This window comes from Camellia sinensis, chromosome 11 (genome assembly GCF_055761805.1).
Source record: "Camellia sinensis isolate YWXY chromosome 11, ASM5576180v1, whole genome shotgun sequence".
Lineage (NCBI taxonomy): Eukaryota > Viridiplantae > Streptophyta > Magnoliopsida > Ericales > Theaceae > Camellia > Camellia sinensis.
The window spans coordinates 66,747,545-66,773,147 of NC_138971.1; the positions used below are offsets into that span (position 1 = coordinate 66,747,545).

At 39.5% G+C, this 25,603-nt stretch overlaps 1 long non-coding RNA gene across 1 annotated transcript; it reads right to left on the bottom strand.

Annotated features, from left to right (window-relative positions):
• Positions 1–1,765: 1,765 nt before the first annotated feature.
• LOC145803149 (uncharacterized) lies at positions 1,766–2,604 on the bottom strand. Its single transcript, XR_014345265.1, has 2 exons — positions 2,469–2,604; positions 1,766–2,047 (listed from the first exon to the last, which is right to left on the bottom strand). It is a non-coding gene; the product is annotated as an uncharacterized LOC145803149 (long non-coding RNA).
• Positions 2,605–25,603: the final 22,999 nt, after the last annotated feature.

Below are 25,603 nucleotides of genomic sequence, written 5' to 3' on the forward strand. Positions count from 1 at the left end.
ATCTCCTACCGACCTCGAACGACAATCAAAGGGCAGGCTGCTGTCGATTTTATCCTGGAATTCACTAATCCCACTCCAACCACGGCCCCCCCGCCCCCCCTCCCCCGGCCCTCGCAACCCCACACTGAGGCAGAGGACCCCCACTCTTGGACCCTCAACGTCGACGGATCATCCCGCAAAGAAGGCAGTGGGGCTGGTCTCATCCTCACCGTCCCTGAGGGTGGTTATTTCAAGTGTGCTCTCAGCTTCTTGTTCGACGTAAGAAATAATGAGGCTGAATATGAGGCATTGATCGCAGGTCTCTGCCTCGCCAGAGACATTGGTGTCGGCCATATCCAAGTGTTCAACGATTCCCAGCTCATTGTCGGACAAATTACGGGAGAATTCAATGCCAAGGAAGACACAATGCGGGCTTACAGGGATATTGCACTCCCCCTTGCGCGCCTCTTCAACACTTTCCACATCAAGCACATCCTTCGGGCAGAAAACTTCAAGGAAGATGAGTTGGCTCAATTAGCTTCTGCAGACTAGTCAGACCTCAACCATGGTGTCCGCCTCGAGTACCTGGCCCACCCCGCCATTTCCTCAAACCAGCAACAAGTCCACTTCTTCCAAAATGAACCTATTTCATGGGCAGCCGACATCTTTCTATTTTGACAAAGAGGGAACTGCCAGACGACAAACAGTAGGCCGCCAAAGTCAGGACCCAGTCATCTAACTACATTCTCATCAGCGGTCTCTTGTACAAACGTGACTTTTCATGTCCATACCTGCGATGCCTCAATCCTGCTCAAGCGACCTACGTGATGAGTGAAGTCCATGAGGGTATATGTGGTAATCATTCGGGTGCCAGGTCACTAGCCCACAAAATACTTCACACCGGTTACTTCTGGCCTACTCGCAATCAAGATGCCACTGAATTCGTGCTCAAATGTGACAAGTGCAACCGCTTTGCCAACATCCCTCATGCTCCTCCTACAGAACTGATCACATTCTGCGGTCTTTACCCATTTGCCAAATGGGGGATCGACATAGTTGGCCCATTGCCCACCGGCCGAGGCCAAACCAAATTCACAATCGTCGCCATTGATTACATCACTAAATGGGTAGAGGCGAAACCCCTTGCCACAATCACTGAGTGGAACACAACCAGATTCATCTGGCAGTCGATCGTGTGCCGATTTGGCATCCCTCAAGCCATCGTCTCCGACAATGGCAAATAATTCGACAATGCCAAGTTCAGAAAATTTTGTGCAGAGCTTCAAATCCAGCCATGCTTCTCTTCCCGAAACCAATGGCCAAGTTGAGGTTACCAACCATTCTTTTCTGAAGATTGTTAAAACTAAGTTGGAAGCTGCTAAGGGACTCTGGGATGAGGAATTACCAAACGTACTATGGGCCTACCGCACTACCGCCCGAATCCCCACTGAGGAGACCCCCTTCCGCTTAACATACGACGCTGAGGCGGTCATCCCAGTGGAAATCGGTCTGCCCACCCCAAGGGCTCTGTACCCGAATCCGGAACTAACTAAAGAGCTCCGTCGGGCAGACCTAGACCTGATTGAAGAGCTCCGAGAGGCCATTACTGCCAGGCGGGTCTCTGTCACGACCCAAACCCGGCCCTATGGGTTTAGCACCGTAACCGGCCAGTAATCCGAGATTACCGAAGGCCTGCTTAACAGTAAATACAGTAAAACAGAGTACAGGGCCTGGCGGAAGCCAATACAGTAATTAAACAATGTCCAATGAGCTGTGACAGTCTGTATGCCAAAAAGATTTTTCATGCATTCATACATATACAAACAGTACAGTCTGTACAAAATTTACAGTTACACAGTACAGGGACCTAATCCCTTGATAACAGTACAGTTAGCAACTGTCAGTCTATACAGTAATCCAAACAGTATGGAGACAGACGGGGGAAACAAACAAAACACCCCCAAAGCCATAGCATGGCAACTCGGAACCTCGCGGTGAGGCACAAAGGCTGGCTTGACAAAACTGGAGTTACCCTGACGCTCCTAGCTCCGATCTGGTGCCTGTACACCTACATATATATATGAGCAGTGAGCTAAAGCCCAGTGAATAACATAAAGCGTAAAGGGGTTTAGAATGAATGTCCTTACAGTAATGAAAAACAGTTCAATTCAATCAGTATTTCAGTTGTTCAGTACAGTAAACAGTCATATGTGGTACATCCATTAGCATAACAGTGACAGTAGGTCTTAAAAGACCGAACAGTAATGATGGCCATCAGTCAGTAAACAGTAGTGGTTCCACGAGGGAACCGACAGAGAATTCTGTCGCAGTAACAGTAACAGTAAACAGTAGGTACTAAGGATGCCACAGTACAGTTCAGAAATAAAGGACATACATTCATTCAGTAAATAATACCAGTTCAGTAAACAGTTCAGTTCAGTATTCAAAAGATAATCAGTTGAACATATCTTTACACAATTGTTACTCACAGAGTTTGGGCTACAGTAAGCTAGAGCGTGTCTCCCCAGTCGCCAACCCTACACAGTGAACAGATTGAACACACACTAAGCTACACAGTTGGGAAATATCATAACTTAATCCCTAAATTGCCTTGGTGTGTTCTACAACGATATCCTCATCTAGATGTCTTAAACTAGGCCTAAGAATGCCTAGAATGGGATGAGGATGCAAAGATGCACATTTAAAAGCATTTTCAGGATTTTCAGAAAAACAGAGTCCCGCTCGAGCGCAGGTTTCCCCGCTCGAGCGTACAGGCAAACAAAGGTACACGCTCGAGCGTAAACTTTCCCGCTCGAGCGTATTGTAAAAGTACTGGATGGGTGAAGTCCCCGCTCGACGCCCGCTCGAGCTTGAGACATGACTCCGCTCGAGCGCCCAATCTTCCGCTCGAGCGGACTGTAAAACAGTGCAAGATGCTGGATGCTCGGATTCCACGCTCGAGCGGCATTTCCCCCGCTCGAGCGGAAATGCGAAATCTGGAAAACCCAGATTGCACCTCCAAGCTCAAAACCAAGTTCAAAAGCATCAAAACTCGACCTCTTGGGCTAAATTTCCAGAAAACACATGTGAACTCATAGTTAAACATGGTTCAAAACTCAATTTGAGAGATCAAAGCCCAAGGGTGTTTTATTCAAACCCAATTTCAAATCCATTTCAAGAACAATATGAACATGCAACATGCATGAATTCAAACCACTTTGAAGCTTCGATTTGATGTTCTAAAGAGCCAATTCTTTTCAAAACATGATGAAATCATGGACCATTACAAAATTATGAACATGCATGTGAGGAAACATGAACTTACAACCTCAAAACTCAAGAATGGCAACATGCATGCAACAATCAAGCTTCAATTCAACATCTAACCCATGATTGGCTCTAAACTCCATCAATATGACATGAACCATGCAAGAATCCACTCAAAACATGAACAAGAAGACAATGGAGCTACCTTAAGTCTTGTATTTAGGATAGGGAAGCTCAATGTGGAATCTACACTTCAATCCAAGCAATTCTTCAAGATGAATTCCAAGTTCTCTCACTCTCTCCCTCTCTTGGTCGGCTAGAGCAAGAAAATGGCTGAGCAAAATGTTGCCTAAGTGTATATTGAGGCTCAAATATGTTATATTGAGTGGGCCACTAAGGGTGGCAAAATGGTAATTAAGTCCAACTCTTTAATTAGCTTAATTTAATCTAATTTAATCATACCTAATCAGTTTTCAGGTAAATACACCATAAAATCACATTAATTACGAAGATCATAAAACATTAATCAATTCCCAGTTCGGCCGCCGATAAGGCCTTCAATTAGCAGTTTAAACATATAAGCATGAACAGATAATCATACAATCAAACAGATAGAATGCAATTCAGCTAACATATACTCCATCAATTCGGTTTCCAATTTTAGTCAGTCAGTTCAGTACTTTTACCCGTCCCATTATCAGTCACGATCAGTTCAGTTTTAACGATAATCGATGGTTATCGGTAATCAATCAGTCATAAGTCGGTAAACAGTATGAGGGTTGTTACAGTCTCATACCAACAGAAAATGAGAACACATTACAACCGCAAAGTCCGACCGAGGGAGTTCGCCATGGGGGACCTTGTTTTGCGCGAAACAAATCTTGCCACCAAAAATCCGGCTGAGAGCAAGCTGACAGCCAAGTGGGAGGGACCTTACGTTGTTAAGGCTAGACCTTGTCCGAGTACTTACCGACTTCAGGACATGGAAGGCCTAGACCTCCCCCATCCATGGAACGCCGAGCACTTGAAGCGTTATTTTCAATAAAAGCCCTATTTTTGTATTGATCCATTGCTGTATTTTCTTTTTGACAATCTACACACTTGGATGTTTTTGTCCTTTTCTTACATGGTGTAAATTTGTGATCAATGGGCTACGCTTTAAATGACAACAATCTTATATCTCAATTATTTGCGTGGAATTTCAATAACACTTTGCTTGCAGCCTCAGCCAGACTGAGTTACTTAAAGCCTCAGCCAGACTGAGCATGAAGGGCTCAGCCAGACTGAGTTACTTAAAACCTCAGCCAAACTGAGCACGAAGGGCTCAGCCAGACTGAGTTACTTAAAGCCTCAACCAAACTGAGCACGAAGGACTTAGCCAGACTAAGTTACTTAAAGCCTCAGCCAGACTGAGCACGAAGCACTCGGCCAGACTGAGTTACTTAAAGCCTTAGCCAAATTGAGCACGAAGGGCTCGGCCAGACTGAGTTACTTAAAGCCTCAGCCAGACTGAGCATGAAGCACTTAGCCAGACCGAGTTACTTAAAGCCTCAGCCAGATTGAGCACGAAGGGCTCAGCCAGACTAAGTTACTTAAAGCCTTAGCCAGACCTGCTATACTTAGTCAAATTCCAGGTCCATGCTTTTACGCCTCTTAACATTCTTTACATTTTGTAACTTTCATTTCCCAACCCAATCCTTCATTTCTCAACACTCTGACCACATGATATAACATTTCAAGACTCTCACATTTTAAGACCTTTACATTTCAACGTTTTTATTGTTAACATTCTTTGCGTCATAGTTTTCTCACAAGTTAGATTGGCTCCCTACTTCTCAACTTTTATTACGATTTATACACAAGCCTTATTTGAATGACCATTCTCATTCTTTTCAGATTTACAAGAAATAAAGACAAACAGTATGAAAAACACAATTCATAGTTTTATTTACAAACTTATACATCAATTCACTACAGAAATTACACGCCCAACATTAAAAAAAAAAAAAAAAAAAAAACCAAACAAACACAATCAACAAAAATTTTATTTACACATTTTATTTGCATCAATCATTCATCCTCGCTCGAAGCAAGGTCTTTTTCATCAACACCTTCGTCTAGGGAGGTCTGGGCCACATCGTCTTCGTCTATTCTCACAGTGTTGAAGTCCAAGTCTGGGAACAGCACTTCTGCTTTACACTTAAAAGTTTTCCAGCCGTTGTCCCAGTACTCAGCCATCTCATGCTTGTAGAAGTCCGACCGCTGGAAGCTCTGGATCACTTCCTCTTCACTTCTCCTTCTAGCGGTTGCTCTCAACAGGTCAGCCCCCATATCCCCTTCTCTTGCCAAGCTGCTGGCAATAGCGGCATCAATAGCCATCTGGAAGTCGGCGGACCCCTTGAACTACTCTACCGCTGCAATACATAGGTCGGGGTACGCCGCCCTCTCAGATGCTAGCTTGGTCCTTTCTTCTTCCAAGGCTTTCTTCAACCCTGCCTTCTCAGCCACTGACTTGGCCCTCTCGTCCGCCAACGCCCTCTCCAATTCAGCGATCTTCAGATCTGCTTCTTCATTTTCTTTGATCGACTGAGCGCGTAGATCTTCGTTGCAGACCATGGCCTTGTCCTACCTTTCATTTGCGACGGTGCAGGCTTTCAAGGCCTCTTTTAGCTTCTTCTACTCACCACGCAACTGGAACTCGAGCGACACCACCTTGCGGCGTTCCGCCTCTAGTTCTAACTTGGTCGTGAGCAGCTTAGCATTAACACGGTCGGCTGAATAGCTCCGCGCAGCTTTCCTCTACCCCCCGGTCTCCCTCCTTAAATTTTCAAGCTGGGCCTTCACCTCCTCCAGCTTTACCTTTAGTGGCTCAACTTCGCCTTTTGCGAACGCCGCTTTCTTCAGTAAGGCTCCCGCTAAGGACGTCGCCTCCATCTGGGCCGAGCACAACCCCCTTAGCAGTTCGGCCTCGATGAAACACGCCAGTGAACGCACGGCCGCGTCCTCCAACACCCCCAATAGGCGATCGACAGCAGTCTTGGCTTCACCTCCTTCTCCCTCCAGTCGCCCAGACACTGCTGGAGCATGGTAAATGGCGGTCTTCAACCTTGCCCTCTCTCCTTCTCCTTGGGGCGCAGGACCTCCCTTAGGCTGTTGCTCTACCCCCTGCTCAGGGCCAGTCGCCCCACCTTCCACTTGTACTTCGGGGCCCATGGCATTCCCCACCCCACCCCTTGTCTCCTCCAGCTCCACCTCTGGGGCGACCTCCACCACACCCTTCTTCATCTTCTTCAACGCTGGCCCCTCCTCACCCTTGTCCACTCTCTTCTTCTTCTTCCCCTTCAACACAGCCTCCACCTCCTTGTTGCCTCTCTCCTTCAACGGATCAACTGGGGGCAGTCGTGGCTCAAAACTTCCCAAGTCCTTTTCCCCCAGCGGCTTGGGACGCGGCGGATTCTTTCCCTCATGATCGGTTTTGACGGGCGGCCTAACTGTGCTTCTTTATATTTATTGGCCTTGGAAAATATTGTCCTATCCTCCACCTCTTGCGCCTTTCTCCTCGTCTCTAGCTCTGCCGGCGCCAGATCTCCACCGGTCAACTGAGGGCCCAGCCTTGAGGCAAACAAGGCTAAGGGCTAAATGAGGTCGTCCCACTTGACGCCCTCCTTCTCCTTCCATGCCTTCACCTTCTTCACCTTCTCGTCTACCGCTACCCCCAACCTTGGCTCCATCGACTTGGTTGGCACTCTCCACACTGTGCGCACTCCTACTCCTCTGTTTGCAGACACATAGAACCACCGCAGCCTCCACCCCTTAATTGACGACAGCAACCCCGCCACCAGACCCTTCCCTGCCGTCGCTTGTAAAGTGACCCAAGTCTCTTGCTGGCCCGAAGCCTTGTAGCATGCAAAAAACTCATCCTCCGTCATCGCAGCCCCTTCGTTCACCCGCGGCCACGCGCTTGCACAAACCAGTAAAATCTTCCACTCATTGGGCATTAGTTGACCCGGTGCCACCTCCAATTGGTTTAGCACATCCACTACCACCTGCAGAAGCGGTAACCTCAACCCCCCTTCAACGCCTCCTCGTAGAGGGCAAACTCCCTCGGTCGGGCGTCGGATGGCCTCTCCTTCGGTGTCGGCAGCTTTAACTCTATTTCCGTGGGAATGTAATATTTCTCGCGTATACCCTCCAACTCCTCCGCGATAAAGGTTGACTTGTCGGCCTTCGTGTGCCAGTGATCTGGCTTAACCTGACTGATTGGCTTCGCAGCCGCTATCAGCGTGGACGAGCGGGGTGGCCTTGCCGGTCTCCCCTCACTCCTTACTCGCTTCTCCGTCCTGTATTGCTCTGTCAGGTCCACCGCATCGTCGTTCCCCAAGGCATCTAGTCTCACGTTGGGTACTTCCTCTTGAGCCATCTCTCTGGTATGCCTGTGTATAGCTTCAGATGCTGGTACAAGGTAGTTCACAAAATGTTGCAAAGGTGTATCACTCGACACAAAGGAGTTTACTCTTGGAATGTTTTCGTTTTTTGCAAAAAGGTAGGTAAAGCGGATAATACCAAAAGCCCAAGGTTTTCCTGTATTCCAAGGGTCACGATTAAATTCCGCCAGTTTGAAAATTTTCAAAAATTCGCCAAAACCGCCTTTTCAACACCCTATGTTAACCTACCCCTTCATTTCTTGCCCAACGCCTAACCTCCCCCATTACGGGATTCCGCCACGTGTACGACCACGATCCACTGCCCCCTTCCCCTACTCTGTCTTTTCCACTTCAAATCACCACGTGCCCTGCCACTCCTCGAGCCCCACGCACCGTCACTTGCCCCTCTACTCGGCCACCATTCGCGGTCGGCCCCCCTCATGGTCAATCCCTCCACTCGATCACCCTTCACCGTCGGCCCTCCTCATGGTCGGTCCCTCCACTCGGTCACCCTTCGCGGCCGGCCCTCCTCATGGTCAGTCCCTCCACTCGGTCACCCTTCACGTTCGGCCCACCTTATGGACAGTCCCTCCACTCGGTCACCCTTCGCCTTTGGCCCTCCTCATGGTCGGTCCCTCTGCTCGGCCACCCATCGCTGTCGGCCCACCTCTCGGTCGGTCTTCGCCCTGCCGGTCTCTCACAACCATCATTTTCTTCGTTATTCCCTTCATTGGACTAAAACTGCACTCGGGAATGGGGGACTACTAACATGGGTAAGCCCATAAAGGTTATAGCCCACCACTTAGGGCCCAATACATAATTCAAATACCAAAGCCCAGCGTTGCTGGAGCTCAACATGGCATTAAGAACCAATGACATCTAAACACGTGGCAAGAGAAGGACAAGCCACATAAGCAGACAAAGATCCTGCAAAATTATTGCATTGCACATCAGCCATTAATAAAGCCCCTTACAGTATTTATTGCGATAACCCCTCCCTGTCGAGACAGAACGGCCTCACCATGAACAAGACAAGCTAGAGCATAGACTTTCGGCCAAGATGACAGGTCGAAGGGGACAACAAAATGATTATCAGAGGATATAAGCAGACGTCGAAGACAAGAAGAAGGTTAAGCTTTTTATCACTAATCTATCTCTACATTCCATCTCTCTTTCTAACTTGCTCGTCGGAGGGTTCGCTGGGGGACTCTCTATTCCCCGTTGAACACTTGTGCAGGTTCCTTTGTGGGCTTGGTACCTCGAGCACTGGTTTGGGAAGCGTGGATCAGTCCGACTCGTTCCATCTAGAACACGCTGTATCATCAGATAGAATATGGAGTCCAATAACCATTTTGCACCTTATAGCCGTGACATCCATAGCCACTTGCAAAGCCACGACGGAGGAAAAGATATACCCCATGAAAGATCTCGATGGAGTCACATGAAGCTCGCACAGTCAGTTACCAAAATTAACAGTCTCAAGGAAATATAGCGAAAACCAATAGCCTCCTCAATAATAGTCACAATCACAGTCAATTACACCATGAAGTCAATCACCACATCCCCTAGTCCCTTCCTCAGCTGATCATAAAACCTCAATCCCTATGGCATTGACTCCCTCACTCCATGTCGGGAGTGGCTTAAAGGCCAAATCAGAATGGGTCACATGAAGATTGTTGACATTCTTAGGACCACGTTCTCATTCCATCATCTCTTTACATTGCCTTAGAGCATATGGCATGTCTTTGCAAATCAAAACCTCTTCACAGCATAAGAAAAAAAAGCAACAATTCAATTTTACTACTTTTTTTAGACCATCACCATGCATGCTAAAAGAATGGTACACCCAAGCCGAATGCATATTATGTATAATAGTGGCAATATCATTGGACATGGTATTATATTGATGCATAAAAAAAATGTAAAAATGATTGAGTTAGAATTACAAATGAACTAAATTATTTATGCAAAGTTCGAGCATAACTGGTTTAAAACTTCTTTGAACTGAATTCGTTTAAAAGTTGTTTGAGCTCAACTATCGTTTTCCAAATGAACAAGCTTGGGTGATGCAGGATAGACAATGGGATGATGTAATAACCCCGACCTCTGAATAACGTTAATCCATGATTATGTGTGCCTAATTAGTGAATAAGGAGAGATACTGAATTAGAATGCATGTGTGTGTGTTGCATTGTTGTATTTATATCTGTTTGGCGTAGAAAGATCTATTCACGTTTTAGTTTCGGTTTGCGAATTGAAAGTCTTATCGGCGTCCGAATCGGAAATTGACTTGATTTATGTGCTAATTAGGATTTATGAAATTTTATGGTAGGTTTAATTAAAATTCGGTTCGGAACGATTAAATTTGATTAAAATAATGCTAGATTAAACATAGATTAAGTGAATGCAAGTTAATTACATCATTGCCCTTGAGTGGGCCACTTTCTCATACATTGTTTAGAGTTAGTTCATACACCATTTTCAGCCTCTTTCCTTGCCAAAACCGTGAGAGAGAGAGAGTGAGGGAGGAAATTGAATTCATCTAGAGATTAGCTTGAAGAGTTAGAGAAATTGAAGGAGGATTGCATGTTTAAGCTTCCACACTTGGAATTGAAGACCTAAAGGTAGAGAATTCATCCTTTTAATTATGAATGTGAGTTGTTCTTGCTAGGTTCATGGTGAAATTGGTATTTAAGTCAAGATTTAGCTCAAAGTGTGGTTTTGAGAGTCCATCCATGCATCCATGCATAAATTTCCATGCTTTGTGTTTGAATTCTAAGATTTCTTCCATGCATGTGTTAATTTCACTCACATTATGGTCATTCATCTTGTTGTCCATCAAATTATCAAGTTTGATCATGTTTTGGAGGGTTTGGATTCAATGAGATTCTTGCGTTGTAGTATTAATGGCATGTTCTTATAGTTCATGTTGTTTTTGCACAAATTGGGTTGCTATTGGGCCATGAATTCTTGAAATGATTTTTAATACATGTTGCTTTATGAGTTATTATATGTTTCCTCAAATATTGGCCCAGGAAAATGAGTTTTGAAGGCTTAAAGGTTGAGTTTCATGCTTGGAGGTCAATCTGGATTTTCCAAAAATTTGACCCACGCTTGAGCGTGAATCCTGAGTACATGCACTTCCGCTCGAGCGTCGATAGTTACGCTCGAGCGTGAAATGCGTATACCCAGAAGTTTGTGTGTTTTGCAGTCCGCTCGAGCAGGAGAACCCACGCTCAAGCGAGACTCTGAGTCTCACGCTCGAGCGGGGGTCGAGCGCCCGTCGAGCGTGAAAATCATGTATCCAGTACTTTTGTCGATTTTACAGTCCGCTCGAGCGAGGAAGTTCACGCTCGAGCGGAGCTTCAATATCTGCATGTCCGCTCGAGTGGGTAATCCACGCTCGAGCGTGGACCTTATCTTTAGCAAAATTTAGGAAGTGGTTTTCATGGCATTTTTGCATCATCATTCCATCCTAGGCATTCCTAGGTCATGTTTAAGGCCCTTTAATGAGGATTAAAGGTTAGAAACACACTAAGAACCAACGACGTAAGTTTTGTACAATTAGAACGTGTGTTTCAAGTGTGTATCTGTTATGTGTTATCCTCTGTCTGACTAATCTGCTTCGTCTGTTTGTCTCAAGGCCAACTGTGAGTAATAACTTAGTAAAGTTATGTTCAACTGTATCTATTTTCTGTGTGATAAAATAAGATCCGTTTTTCGAAATGATATGTTCTGCACAATGAATGATTGTTCAATTTCTGATATGTATTCGTGACATCATTAGCATCATGTGACATTTATTGGCTGTTACCCGGTATCGGAGGTTCCTTTATGGAACTTATATCCGTCTGCACTCTGTTACCTGTACCTGAGGCCCCATCATGGGGGCTCAGCTTCTGTTCTGTTACCCGGATCTGGAGGTTCCTTTAAGGAACTGGTTACTTGTAACCCTCACGTGTCTGCCTCTGTTCTGTATCTGCTCTGTTATTGCTAATGGATGTATCACGTAAACTCAAGCATAACTTATTATTTCTGTATATGATCTGGACCAATTATGGATTTGATACGAAACTGGATTATGATTTCTAAATCTGTACGGACTCATTCATTGAAACCCCTTTACTCTGTTATTATTCACTAGGCTTTCGTTCACAGTTTATATTATGTATGTAGGTGAGTCGGCGTGTGACCAGGGCCAGAGTTAACGGCCTTCTGTTCTGTTTCTGTCAGCCAACCGTTGCGCCTCCCGAGGAGGTTCCGATCGAAGTCTAATGCCATGGCTGTTTTTGTATTCACGCTAGTCTCTGTGACTGTTTTGTAAAGTCAGGTCTTGGGATGTACACTTCTGTAAATACTTTGTAAATATTGGCGTCCTTTGACTGGCATATATACAAGTTTTGAAATCTACTGTCTCATGTACGTTACCACAGTTCATTGGACCTGGTCCATTTTATACATTTGCTTCCGCAGCCCCTTATTATTTGCTAATCTATCAAGAGGCCTTTGGTAATCCAAGGATTACTAGCCGGTTACGATGCTAGACCTACAGGGGCGGGTTTGGGTCGTGACAGATGAATACTCAAACACAAAGAACAATCACGAATTGATAGAAGAAAAAAGAAGAAGATAATCTTTCCTGCATACATTTAATTCTCCAAAATATTCTGATTTGCCTTAAGATTTACAAATCATATTTATAAAAGAACAAACCCTAATTAACTTAGGAAAGAATTCATAAAAGATAATAGTCACTAATCAAACCTGAAGTATATAAATTATGAAAATTATTAAAAATAGAAAGATTTGAGTTAAGCTCAAATCTAGAAACTATAATAAAATCTACATATCTTGGAAAAAATCCAACCTCAAATGTATTCGTTTAGACAAAATAATTGACGAATCCATTATTTTTGAAAACAGCACAATCGTGAAATTAAAAGCCTAAATAACGGAATTTGACTGAAATCCATCGTATGCCATAGCAAAGCGATGGATATTGATCATGATGTCAATTTTCATGTTTTTGACCAAATTCCAAGTCATTGTGAGTACATTCCATCTCGCATCTATTAGTGCCTTTTGATTTTTGCCTTTTGCCTTAATTTGTTCATGACTTTCAGAAACCGAACCAAAATTTTAAACTCGTTTAGTACTCAAACGAGTTTTAATACACCCAAACTCGTCTCAAATTGGCACATGAACACAATTATATAGTATAAATTATTATTTAGTTTTAATGATATATCAAATATATTTTCACTAATTTATTCTATTTCTCTATTTATGATTGGTGCTTGTGCAAATTTGATATGCATATTAATTTGAGGTTTTTTTTTTTTTCTCTAGATTGAACTCGAGTTCATTTATATAATTAAGTTAACTCGATCCTTGAGCTCGACTCAAACTCTAACCTAATAAATTTTAAGTGAACTAAACGCGAACACTCAAAGTTCGACTTATTTGTAGCCCTAGATGGATTGAATATTTCATTTCTCACTAACTTAATATTACCATGAGTGAGAAATTTTTTATTGAATTGTAATATTATGATATCACAATTATACTCGATATTTGTTGATAAAAGGCAGAAATCTTTTAAAGAGTGTTTTTTTTTTTTTTTCATCACGATGTGGACCGGCATGTGCTTAAAACACAAAAGCAAGTAAAGCTCTGTTTACAATCCAATATTGCCTTTAATGGTTATGGAGAAACCAACATCAATCGGAATTTCCCTTCAAAGCCAGACCAATCATTATTGGACATGTGGTATGTGCAATAACCAATCACTTATGCCCCTATTAAAGAAGAGGCTAGAAATACTCTTACCCCTTTATTTTTTATTTATTCAGCAAATTACACTAACTACTCTTATAATTTAGGATTTGTATAAAGTTTTTAAACATTTTAATTATGATATATTTGACTCTAAAAGTTAAATCTCATTCTAAATACGAATAATTAAAAACACCATTTCCTTTACAAACAGAAAATATTCTATTTTAAGGATAAAGTTATCAATTTGATAAAATAAACTAATTCGACAAAAATAAATGTTAAAAAGTTATTTTTAAATTTTTAAAAATTATTTCTACCCACCAAATATAAAATTATATAAAAATGATAATTTTTTTTCTATTTTTATTTTTTTATCAAATTAATTTTTAGTATGTGTTTGGATGATAATTATGTAATGGATGGTTGTTTTGTTGATGTTTTTGGATGGTTATCTTGTAATAAATTATTGTTTTTGTTATTAACATATATGTTTGGGAAAATTACAAATAAAACCCCAAGGTTTAGCGTGTTTTGCAAATTAAACCCCAAGTTTTTAATTTTAACAATTTGAATCCCGTAATTCATTTCGTGTCACAATGTAAGCCCCTCGTCCATCTCCGTTTCACGAAGTAACGGAGAAAGCCATTTTTGGCGCCTAAACCAACCCAAAACGACGTCGTTCCTTATTTGACCCATACAAAAGCTCCAAAATCCTTAATTTCACCAATTAGGGCTACAATTTACCTTAATTTCTTCAATTTAGGACAATACGAACGACGAATCCACTGCTGAACGAAGCTCCATTTCAGCCATTTGGAAATATGAGTGAAGGAAACAGCTGGGGTGGAAACAATTGGGATGAATCGACTCGTTGTAGTTGTGGAATAAGAGCAAGAATCCGAACTTCATAGACCCATGCGAATCCAACTAAGAGGTTTCTTGGTTGTCCAAATTATGGAGTACGTTTCCCAGTCTCGTGAATAATATGAAATTTGTAATTTATGTAATTTATTTAACTTAATTAATTAAATTTTTTTTTTTTCCCCAAAAGAACAGGGCTTGTGACTTCTTCTATTGGTATGATCCACCCACTTGTCCTCATGGTAGACAAGTGTTACCGAAGTTGGTGGACAAGGTTTCAAACTTAGAGGAAATGGTAACTGAGATTGCAAGATTGAAGGAGGATGTTCAAACTTATCGCCGTAGACAAAAATGGATTGTAGGTGGATTGATTGTTGCAGTGATTGTAATTGGAATGATAACAGTGAGTAGTTAGGGAATGTAGGTTAGCTAGTTAGTTAGGTAGTTAGTTAGCTAGGTAGTTAGCATTTCTGGTTTAGGAAATGTAATGCAACTATGCACTTGCCAATATGAACTTAATGTATAATTTTGAATGAAATGATAAATCCTTGTTTTGTTTGTAATCTGTGTTTGGATTGTGGTAATGTTTGTTTGGTTGTATACATTTTGTAATGAATTTGATGCATCCGCAAAGCCAATGCTCTGAATGTGTTTGAAAAAATGTCCAAGTGAAGGAAAAACATATTACAAGCTTGTAAAAAATAGATTAAAAGCCATTGTTGAACTTGTTTCAAACCAATAGACAGCACAATCTAAGCATGTATAATAACCATTCAATTGGTCAACCTATTCCACCTATTCAACTTGTTCCAAGCATGTAAAAAACCAAGCATGTCAAAAATAGATTAGTAAGCATTGTTCAACCTACTTGAAACCAATATACAGCACATTCCAAGCATATATAATAACCATCCAATTGGGTACATCATTGATGTCAACCATGTATAATAAGCATGTATAATAACCATCCATATATTGCTCCAAACCAATATACCTCTTTCACCATTACAAAAAGAAGCAGTTCACCATCCATAATCTGTCACATGACCATTACAACAAAAAAAAAAAAAAAAAAAAAAAAAAATTCATAATTACATCATGCAATTCATTATGTCTCTATTCACACTAGCCTGACTTCCTAAGACCTGTTCAACTTCATCCTTTCTCATGGTTGCTGCTGGTATTGATGTCCTCCTTGTTGATGCCCTCTGTAGTGGCTGCTACTATTGTCCATGTTGTCCACCAGTTGATGTTTCCCCTGATATTGCATCTGATCTGAATCCCATGAAAGTTTGTCGAGTCCTCACCTATTAAAAAAAAAAATTTGTTAAACCACAGTTTGAGCATATATAGAGATCAATTACAAGTAGAGCATACCAATACATTACTTACATTCTTTGATGAACTTTCAGCTCCATCCTTTTTACCCTTGACAGGCCCCTTACATGTCCTTTGATTATGACCATGTACACCACACTTGGAGCATTTCATGCTGGTACACTTCTTTTGCAACTTGAATGGGTTCTGAGGCTCATCTGGGTCTCTCTAATTCTCTGCTTTTGAGGCCTACCAGTTGGCCTTTTCAACTTAGGAGGAAGTAAAGGCTCACAACCTGTCTTGGGCCACTAATCTTGGCCATTAAGTGGATTTATCAGTGCCTCATAAGTTTTCAAGTACGTTTCTTTTTTGAAAGCCACATGCACATAATCCTCAACTCTATCTTTTTGAAAGAAAATAACAGCCACATCATGAGGACAAGGGATTCCAGTTAGATCCCACTTGAAACAAGTGCATGTCCTATTCTCTAAGTTGACAACATAAGCACTTACTCCATATCTAACTTCAAATAAAGCACCCCCTGACCAAGTAGGTATCCATACTCTAGATTTTACCTTTGACCTCTCAATCTTAGTTTGTATATTTGCATATATTGGCCTTTGGTACTTTATCATTTTGTCCCCTACATTCATGTAGCCTCACCATCAAAGCCCTCCTGATCCACTCTAACATGGTAAGGATGGATCTATCTCTAGTTGGTAAGACCTAATTGTTAAAAGACTCTAAAATATTGTTCAACAATCTATAACACTTTGTTTTGGGATTGAATGCATGCCTACACCACTGAGCTGGATTAAGTCTTATCATCCAATCATATATTCTACTGTCTATACTATGCAACTTAGTCATATGCTTCTCACAATCAACCCTTGTATATGCCTTTGTAGCTTTCCATACACAACTCTTTAGCTCCTTCCCTCTAAACTCCTTTTTGAAATTTGCATAAAGATGTCTGACACAAAACCTATAATGGCCTTCAGGGCACAATTCTTCAAAAGTTAGAACCAGGCCCTGCAAAACATAAATGTCAAAATCATGAATAATGAAAAACATTAAGGAACATAACAGATTAATGAAAAAAACATTAAACATAAATATACCTTTTGTTGATCAATGATGCAGGTCCATCCATGCTCTGCACTTATGCCAATACATTCAAACAAATTCTCTACAAACCAAGTCCAACTTTCTTTATTCTCACTCTTAGCCACTGCATAAGCAATTGGATACATCATGTTGTTTCCATCCCATCCCACAGCAGCAAACAATTGTCCTTGACAAGGTCCTTTCAAATGACGAGCATCCAAGTCAATCAATGGCCTTACACCAGCTAAAAACCCTCTTTTGATTCCATCAAGGCACACAAACATTCTTTGGAACCTAGGCTTAATTTGAAGTTGAGGCCTTCATACATTGATGTCAACTCTTGAACCTGGATTGGTCCTTATCAACTCAGCAGCATAATCCCACAATTTTGTATATCGTTCAGCATTTGTTCCCTCAAGTTACACCAATGCTTGCTTCCTAGCTCTGTAACATTTCATTTTGGATACTTCTACAACACAGTCATCTTTTACAGTGTCCTTAAAATCATTTATTTTCCAGGTAGGGGTGGTCCTAAATTCATTCATATACTTAGATGTCAAAAATGCACTACTTCCTTGTTTGTTCTTGTAACTTCTGTTACAAGTGTGTGTAGGTTTATATGTCTTAATTTGTAATGTGTTCTCTCCACTCATCTTAGAGGCATAAAGCCTCCACTCACACCCATCACTACAATTGACTTGAACCTTCCATGTCTCACTTTTAGTGAATTTGATATCATAGCCCTCTTTCACTGCATATTCTCTCACAGCATCTTTAAATTCTATGGCATTATTAAATAACATTCCAATTTTAAATTCAAAATTTGCCTTATCAACCTCAGGCCTAAATTCAGGGTACTTTGGCTTCCCACTACCCTCCTCATCAGATCCTTCAGGGGTTAATAATTCCTCCTCAGATGAATCCTCATCATTCACAACATATTCCTCAAATGCATTACCTCCTTCTCCATTTGGTTCCTTCTCTACATTACCATCAAACATGATATCATCATCAGTAGGGTCATCCTCACCCTCAGTACTAGCTAAGAAATCACTATCTGATGAGTCATCATTTTCCTTATCTTTACTGTTTGCTTCATCTTCATAGTCATGAGACTGAGGATGTTGAGCATTTTCATCATCATTTACTGGGACATCAGTAAAGAACAAAACAGGGTGAGGGGTGTCTACATTGTGTGGCATATGATGCTCAACAGATAATTCTAATGTGTTTGCAGAGCCTAGATATTGAAACATTTCTAAAACATTTTGGTTAGTACCTAATCTTCTTAATCCTCTAAACCAGATCTTCTGTGGGAATCCTATAAAAAAAAGTTGTTTGAAATCACATATCCCCAACTTCTTCACCATATATATCAGCTCAGACACAGAAAATGTATCAACATCATCACTATCTATAAAATACCCACTATGATGTAAAACCAATTTCATATTTATATCATCCATTGCTGCATTCACAACTAAACAAATATATCACAAACAAAAAAAAAAAAGGCATCAAAAATCAGTGGACTGAACAAGTGGCATGGGACCAAAAATGGAGATAAAAACTTTAATAAATCAGTAGTCCATCACTTAGTCAATGCAATGGTCCAACCACTCAGTTAATGCAGTGGTCCATCAAGGGAGATAAAAAACTTCATAAAGCATCGAAGACATTAAAGTAACCAACACACACACATATCCATGCAATAAAATAAGATACAAACACAGAGTTTGCCGTTACTTTATTCACAGAATCAGAAAAAGAAAAAACAAAACTTCATATACAAATTACAAGAAGAAAGAAATAAAACATATTAAATAAATCACTTATCAATACTCCAAATATTAGTAACCAGCAGTACTTCAAACTCTGTCTAGATTTTCTTCCAAATCGCAACAACCCCTTTGCCCTAAATCGACAAAATCGAAGAAATTATGGCAAATTGTAGCCCTAATTGGTGAAATTCAGGATTTGGGGGCTTTTATATGGGTCAAATAAAAAACGACGTCGTTTTGGGTTGGCTTAGGCGCCAAAAATGGCTTTCTCCGTTACTTCATGAAACAAAGATGGACGGGGGGCTTACATTGTGACACAAAATGAGCTACGGGGTTCAAATTGTCAAAATTAAAAACCTGGGGTTTAATTTGCAAAACACGCTAAACCTTGGGGTTTTATTTATAATTTTCCCTATATGTTTTTATGATTATCATGTAATGGATGACTATTAGGTTTTTAATGTGTAATCGAGATGATTAATATATGAAATATTTTTAGTTTTGAATTTTTAAATTTAATGGATTGGTTTAATAATGACATCAAAATTGTTGTCATATTTGATTTTTTTTATATAAAAAAAAAACTAATTTAACAAAAATAAACACAAAAAAAAAAATTATTTCTACCATCCTAAAAGATAAAATTATATAAAAATGATATGTTTTTAATTTTTTTTTCACCAATTTAAGTTTTAGTTTTTTTGATTTTTTTTTTTTTGAAAATCAAACTAAATAGAAGTTTATAATTAAGAAAGTGTCAGCATTATTCATTAAAAATAAAAATAAAAATAAAGGTCATTACATTTCAAACAACATACAAGTTAACTAATACAAGATAAATTATATGACGATTTTACCTTTGAAATGGATCTTTTGCAAATGAAACATATTTGATTGTCCTTATTTAGAACAATATTTAAAATTTATGATCAAATGTATCATAATTAAAATGTCAAAAATTAAAGTGATACAAACCTCAAATTATGTGTGTCAATTTCCAACCACACTGCTAACTTAGTACTCAACTGGAGAACATCGGCATAATAGGTTAAGCCCGAACAACCTGCAATAGAAAGAAGAGATTCCGGCGGTGGCTCGTCCACCCGGGGGCACTCCGACGATCAAGTCAGTATATTTCTCAAAGATAATCAATAGTGCTTAACTCACTAGACAGAATATCAAAAGCATACCTTAGACCCATAGGGATGCCTCCCTTTTATAGCCAACACAATCCTAGTCCCAATAGAAGCCTAGCTCTAATGGACTTAGGATTACTGTTAATCTTGGACTCCCAATAGAATTAGGATAAACTCTCTAAGAGTCTCATCTTTACCCAAACTAAAGTCTTCTCCCATTCTAGGACTCTTGTCCCTTATCTGCTTATCTCGGATTCCAGTATCTTCGCAGATAACCTCGGCCTAGCCGAGATCATCTCGGTGTCATGACCAAGACACGTGACACCTCGGCTGAGACTTCGGTGTCACCTTGGTCATGTGTTATCATTCAAAAATTATGTCCCCACAACTGCCCCCTAGGTTCTATTACCTCGGCATCTTGAGGTGATGGAACCTATATTATTCATTCCTTTAATCATGACCCCGGTTTAACTTCAACTTGTAAACTTTTCTCAAGTTTCAACAAGTGTTAAACATCATCTCGGTTTAACTTCAACTTGTAAACTTTTCTCAAGTTTCAACAAGTGTTAAACATCATCTCGGTTTAACTTCAACTTGTAAACTTTTCTCAAGTTTCAACAAGTGTTAAATATCATCTCGGTAAACTCTTCTCTTCTCAGACTTAATCATCTTAGGCCGAGATCTTGTCTTCTCATATCCAGTGTTATCTCGACTTGACAGGTGAGGTCACCTCGGCATCTTGTCGCTTTCTCTGGAGGTAATCCCTCAGATCCTCCTTGGTTCGTCCAGGAGCTTGGTTATCTCCAAATTTCAGCCTCTTTGGTGCACTACTTCCTGTGTCATTGCGAGTCCTTTTGGACCTCCCTCTATTGGTCGCGTCGAAACAGAGGTCCTTCCCCTGAACATGCCGATGTTCTTTGGAGTCAGCTTCCTTGGTGCGATGTGTCCTCTGTGAATCTCCCCTTCTTGATTCTCCTCGTCCGACCTCCCTTGAAGGCCGGTGAGAATGTTCCTTGGTCCTATCGTGCTGAGGAGTCGTAGGAGTTGTCTTCTGCCCCCCTGCCTGGGCATCTTTCTTGGCTGCTGGAATCGGCGTACCTTGTGATGGGAACGGTGGCTGCATGACGTTGTTTTGTATCATGAAATTGACAACCGTTTGCAGGTCCGCCAATTTGTTCGCCATTCCTTTCATCTCGTCGTCCCTTCGTAAGCATCTTTCTTTCCATTCCTGGAGGTCGTCCTTGTTATAATACTCGCTTCGGTCTGATTTCTTCGGCACGTCGCCCTCCTGGCCGACGTCCTCTTCTCTGTGATTCTTATCACGAGTTTCTTCGTTGTAGTTGTCTTCTTCGACGCCAAGGTCAATATGTTTCCCACTCTCAATAGGGGTGTCATCCCCAACCTTCTCTTTCGTTCTGTCGTTGGCCATCTATTCTCCTTTTGTTCCCACAGACGGCGCCAAATTGTGTGGGTGATTTTTTGATCACACTGCCAACTTAGTTATTCAACTAGAGAGTACTGGCAAAATAGATGACACCTGGCTGACCTGCAACAGAAAGAGAAGATTCCGGCGGTGGTTCGTCCACCTGGGGGCACTCCGACGATCAAGTCAGTATATCTCTCAAAGATAATCAATAGTGCTAAACTCACTGTTCAGAATATAAATTGTGTACCTTAGACCCATCGGGGGTGCCTCTCTTTTATAGTTAACTCAATCCTTGTCCCACTAGAAGCTTAGGTTCAATAGACTCTTACTCAGTGCTTATCCTGGACTCTCCAAGAGATAAAGATAAACTCCCTAAGAGTGTTATCCTTATCCATGCTAAAGTCTTTCCTTATTCTTGGACTCTCGTCCCTTATCCGCTTATCTCGGATTCCGATATCTTCGGAGATAACCTCGGCCTAACCGAGATCACCTCGGCGTCATGACCTGGACACGTGGCACGTCGGCTGACACGTCGGCGTCACCTTGGCCACGTGTTGGGACTCATAAAATATTTCCCCACAATTTCTCCATGCTTCCTTCCATTTATTTGATTAAAAAAAATGAGATTTTCTTAAGGCTTGGTTTGGGAAGTAGGTTGGCTTTTTGGCTTTTTTGGCTATTTTAGCCTGGGCTAAAAAGCTTGGTTTGGGAAGGACTTTTGGCTTTTTGGTTTTTTTGACTTTTTTTGTGAGAGAAGAATGTAATGATTATAGGTTAGATGTGATGTTTTGTTTGTTATGGCTAAAATAGCCTATTTTGTTTTTTGTGGCTAAAATAGCCAAAAAAACCTGAAAACCATCTTGCCAAACAGAAGTTACATTTTGTAACTTTTTTCACTTTATTTGAATCCCTAAATACTTAAGGACAAAAGAGCCTCATCTTTTTTTTTTTAATGTTAATTTTCTTATTTAACAAAATAAGTTCATTTTTTTCACACATTACTAAAAGTCCTACTAAATACACATTTATAACTTATGTCAAGTATTTTAAGCTAATAATAGAATCCTACTAATAAAATAAGAAACAAAAAGTTTGGTTTCTATCAAATTGTTATCTTAACTTGAGAGGACATGTGTTTTTTTTTTTTTTTTTGGCTCATTTTTAATCAATTTCACTAATTCAAATCGTTCACTTTTTAAACTTGATGAGTAAAATATTTATTCAAAAAATCAAAATGATTGGATATCGTTAGTCATATATTTGAATGATATTGCTTTTAAAAAACAGATGAGAAATATAATTTTAGCAATTCATTTTTTGTAATACAAATGTATTTTTACAATTCATTTTTTAAGATAAAGTTATTTATTCTATTAAAATCTTAACATTAAACTCTATTTGGACTCATTATATCATATACATTTGTTTGGACTAATTATATAAATTTTGAATTAGGTCTAACAATGATTATATATATATATATATATATTTAATTTGGCCCAACAAATTTTTTTGAGGACCTTGTAGACTAAGGCCAAGTTTGGCATGTTCAGGAAAAGCTAAAATGTCAAAAAATTACTCAAAAAGTTAAAAAGTTAACACTATTCACCAAAAGTCAACAATTACGGCCGCACAACTCCCAATTCTAATTTTCTCCTACAAATCAATTTCTACAATTTTTTATTACACATTTTTCCATAAAAAGTCAAAAAGTTAACCCAAACATCTATATTTTCTTCCTCAATTTTTTAGTCTAAAAAGATAAAAAGTGCACTTATTTAAGATAGCCCAAACAATCCCTAAGTCTCAAATAATAAAAAGGATTGAGATTCGAACTTTTAATATAATATAAAATTATTAAATTTAGAGTCTGTTTTCATGACAAAATTTGAGAATCCAAAGAACTGACCTTAGTGGCTCTAGATCAGGACCGACCTGCCTGGTAAAATCAAGTTGTAGTGCGACTTAGCTAGTTCGGATTGTGCTATTTCCTTTTGTTCTTTTGTTTCATTTTTCAAAAAATACAAACTTCTTTAATGAATTGTTTTTCAAAATATTTTCAAAATTTTTTTTTTTTGTCCTCGAGAACAACCCACTGTTTAGTAAACATAAAAAATTTAAGAATATATCATTTTATCTTCCAAATTTTTACACGTTTTTTAATTTGATCTCAAACTTCAATTAATATCAATTTTACACTCAAACTTTCGAAATTTTGATCAATTTAGCTCATGCCATCACATTCCGTCTACAATTGGACGGAATGTGCTGATATGACACCAAAATTCATTTGAAATTTCATTTTGTCTTCCAAACTATATTTTAAAAATCAATTTCTCCCCTACGTTAGTACATTTTATCCAATTATAGATGGTAGAGACCAAATTGATCAAAATTTCAAAAGTTTGAGTGTAAAATATATATTAATCAATGTATGGGGGTCAAATTGAAAAACGCATGAAAATTTGGAGGACAAAATGATATTTTCTCAAAAAATTATTATCAAAATTTTAAAAATTATTTCCACACAAAAACTTTTATAGGATGAATGCTTTTGTTTTTGAAAATACAAAAAATAAAAACAAAAAAAATATGAAAAAGAAAACAAAAAACAATCATTTTTTTTTTTACCAAATTTAAAATTCAAATATAATCATTATGTTTTCTGGGAACATGTTTTGTGGAGTAGATCCGTTTGGAGATGACGCAAGACATGAAATTATATGTTCCTCTTCCCTTCCAGTTTGTCCTGTACCAGAAAGATAGAAAAGAAAAGGAAGTATCTTCAAATCCTATCTATCTATCTATCTATCTACGCATCTACTTTTGAAATATTGTTGATATTTTTTTTTTTTTTGTCTTTTTTCTTTTTACTTTTTTTTCTTTTGTGGGAAAGTCATAAAATAAATGTGAAGAATTTACATATACACAAGGGATATTCTCTAGGTAATACAAAAATCTAACACCGCCTCAAAGAAGGGGAAGACTAAAACAAATAACTAGCTATAACAACCCCGCATTTGCGCGGAAACCAACATAAAACCCAAACTTGCTGATATATTTTTTTTTATCCCCAAGTAACCTCTACCATCAGAGATTATAAATGGAAATTTGGAGAAGATATATGGGCAAGTAAACAAAAGTAAACCACTTAAACTACAGAAATACAACTGAAATACATACATAAACAGAAATAAACAAGGCTAAAGCGTCCGCCAAAACCAATCAACTATGCTAACCTCCCCCACAAGCTCCCAGTCTCTATCATAGATAGAACATATAGTCCAATAAGCATCTTGCACCTCATAGCCGTGACATCCATAGTCACTCGCAAAGTCATGACGGAGGAAAAGATATACCCGATGAAAGATCTCGATGGAGTTACATGAAACTCACACGATCAGTTACCAAAATTAACAATCTCAAGGAAGTATAGCGAAAACCAATAGCTGCCTCAGTAACAATCACAATCACAGTCAATTCTACCATGAAGTCAACCACCACATTCTCCAGTCCCTTCTTCAGTTGATCACAAAACCTTAATCCGTATGGCAGTGTCTCCCTCACTCCATGTCAGGAGTGGCTTAAAGACCAAATCAATATGGGTCATATGAAGATTGTTGACATTCTTAGGACCACCTTCTCATTCCATCATCTCTTTACCTTGCCTTGGAGCATATGGCCTGTCTTTGCAAATCAAAAGCTCTTCACAGCATAAGAAAAAAAGAGAGAATTCAATTTTGCTGCTTTTTTGGGACCATTACCATGCATGCTAAAAGAATGGTGCACCCAAGCCGAATACATATTAAGTGTAAGGATGGTAATATCATTGGACATGGTATTATATTGATTTATAAAAAAAAAATGTAAAACTGATTGAGTTAGAATTACAAATGAACTGAATTATTTATGCAAAGTTCAAGCATAACTGGTTTAAAACTTCTTTAAACTTAGTTCGTTTAAAATTTTTTGAGGTCAACTCTCGTTTTCCAAATGAACAAGCTTGAGTGATGTAGGAAAGGCAATGGGATGAACACTCAAACACAGAACAATCACGAATTGATAGAAAAAAAAAAAAAAAATACTCTTTCCTGCATATATTTCATTCTACAAAATATTTTGATTTGCCTTAAGATTTACCGATCATATTTATAAACGAACAAACCGTAATTAACTTATGAAAGAATTCATAAAAGATAATAGTCGCTAATCAAGCCCGAAACATATAAATTACGAAAATTACTAAAAAATAGAAAGATTTGAGTTAAGCTCAAATCTAGAAACTACAATAAATCTACATATTTTGGAAAAAATTCTAACCTCAAATGTATTCGTTTAGACAAAATAATTGACGAATCAATTATTTTCGAAAACAGCACAATTGTGAAATTAAAAGCCTAGATAATGGAATTTGACCGAAATCCATCATGTGCCATAGGAAAGCAATGTATATTGACCACGAAGTCAATTTTCATGTTTTTGACCAAATTCCACGTCATTGTAAATATGTGCCATCTTGCATTTATT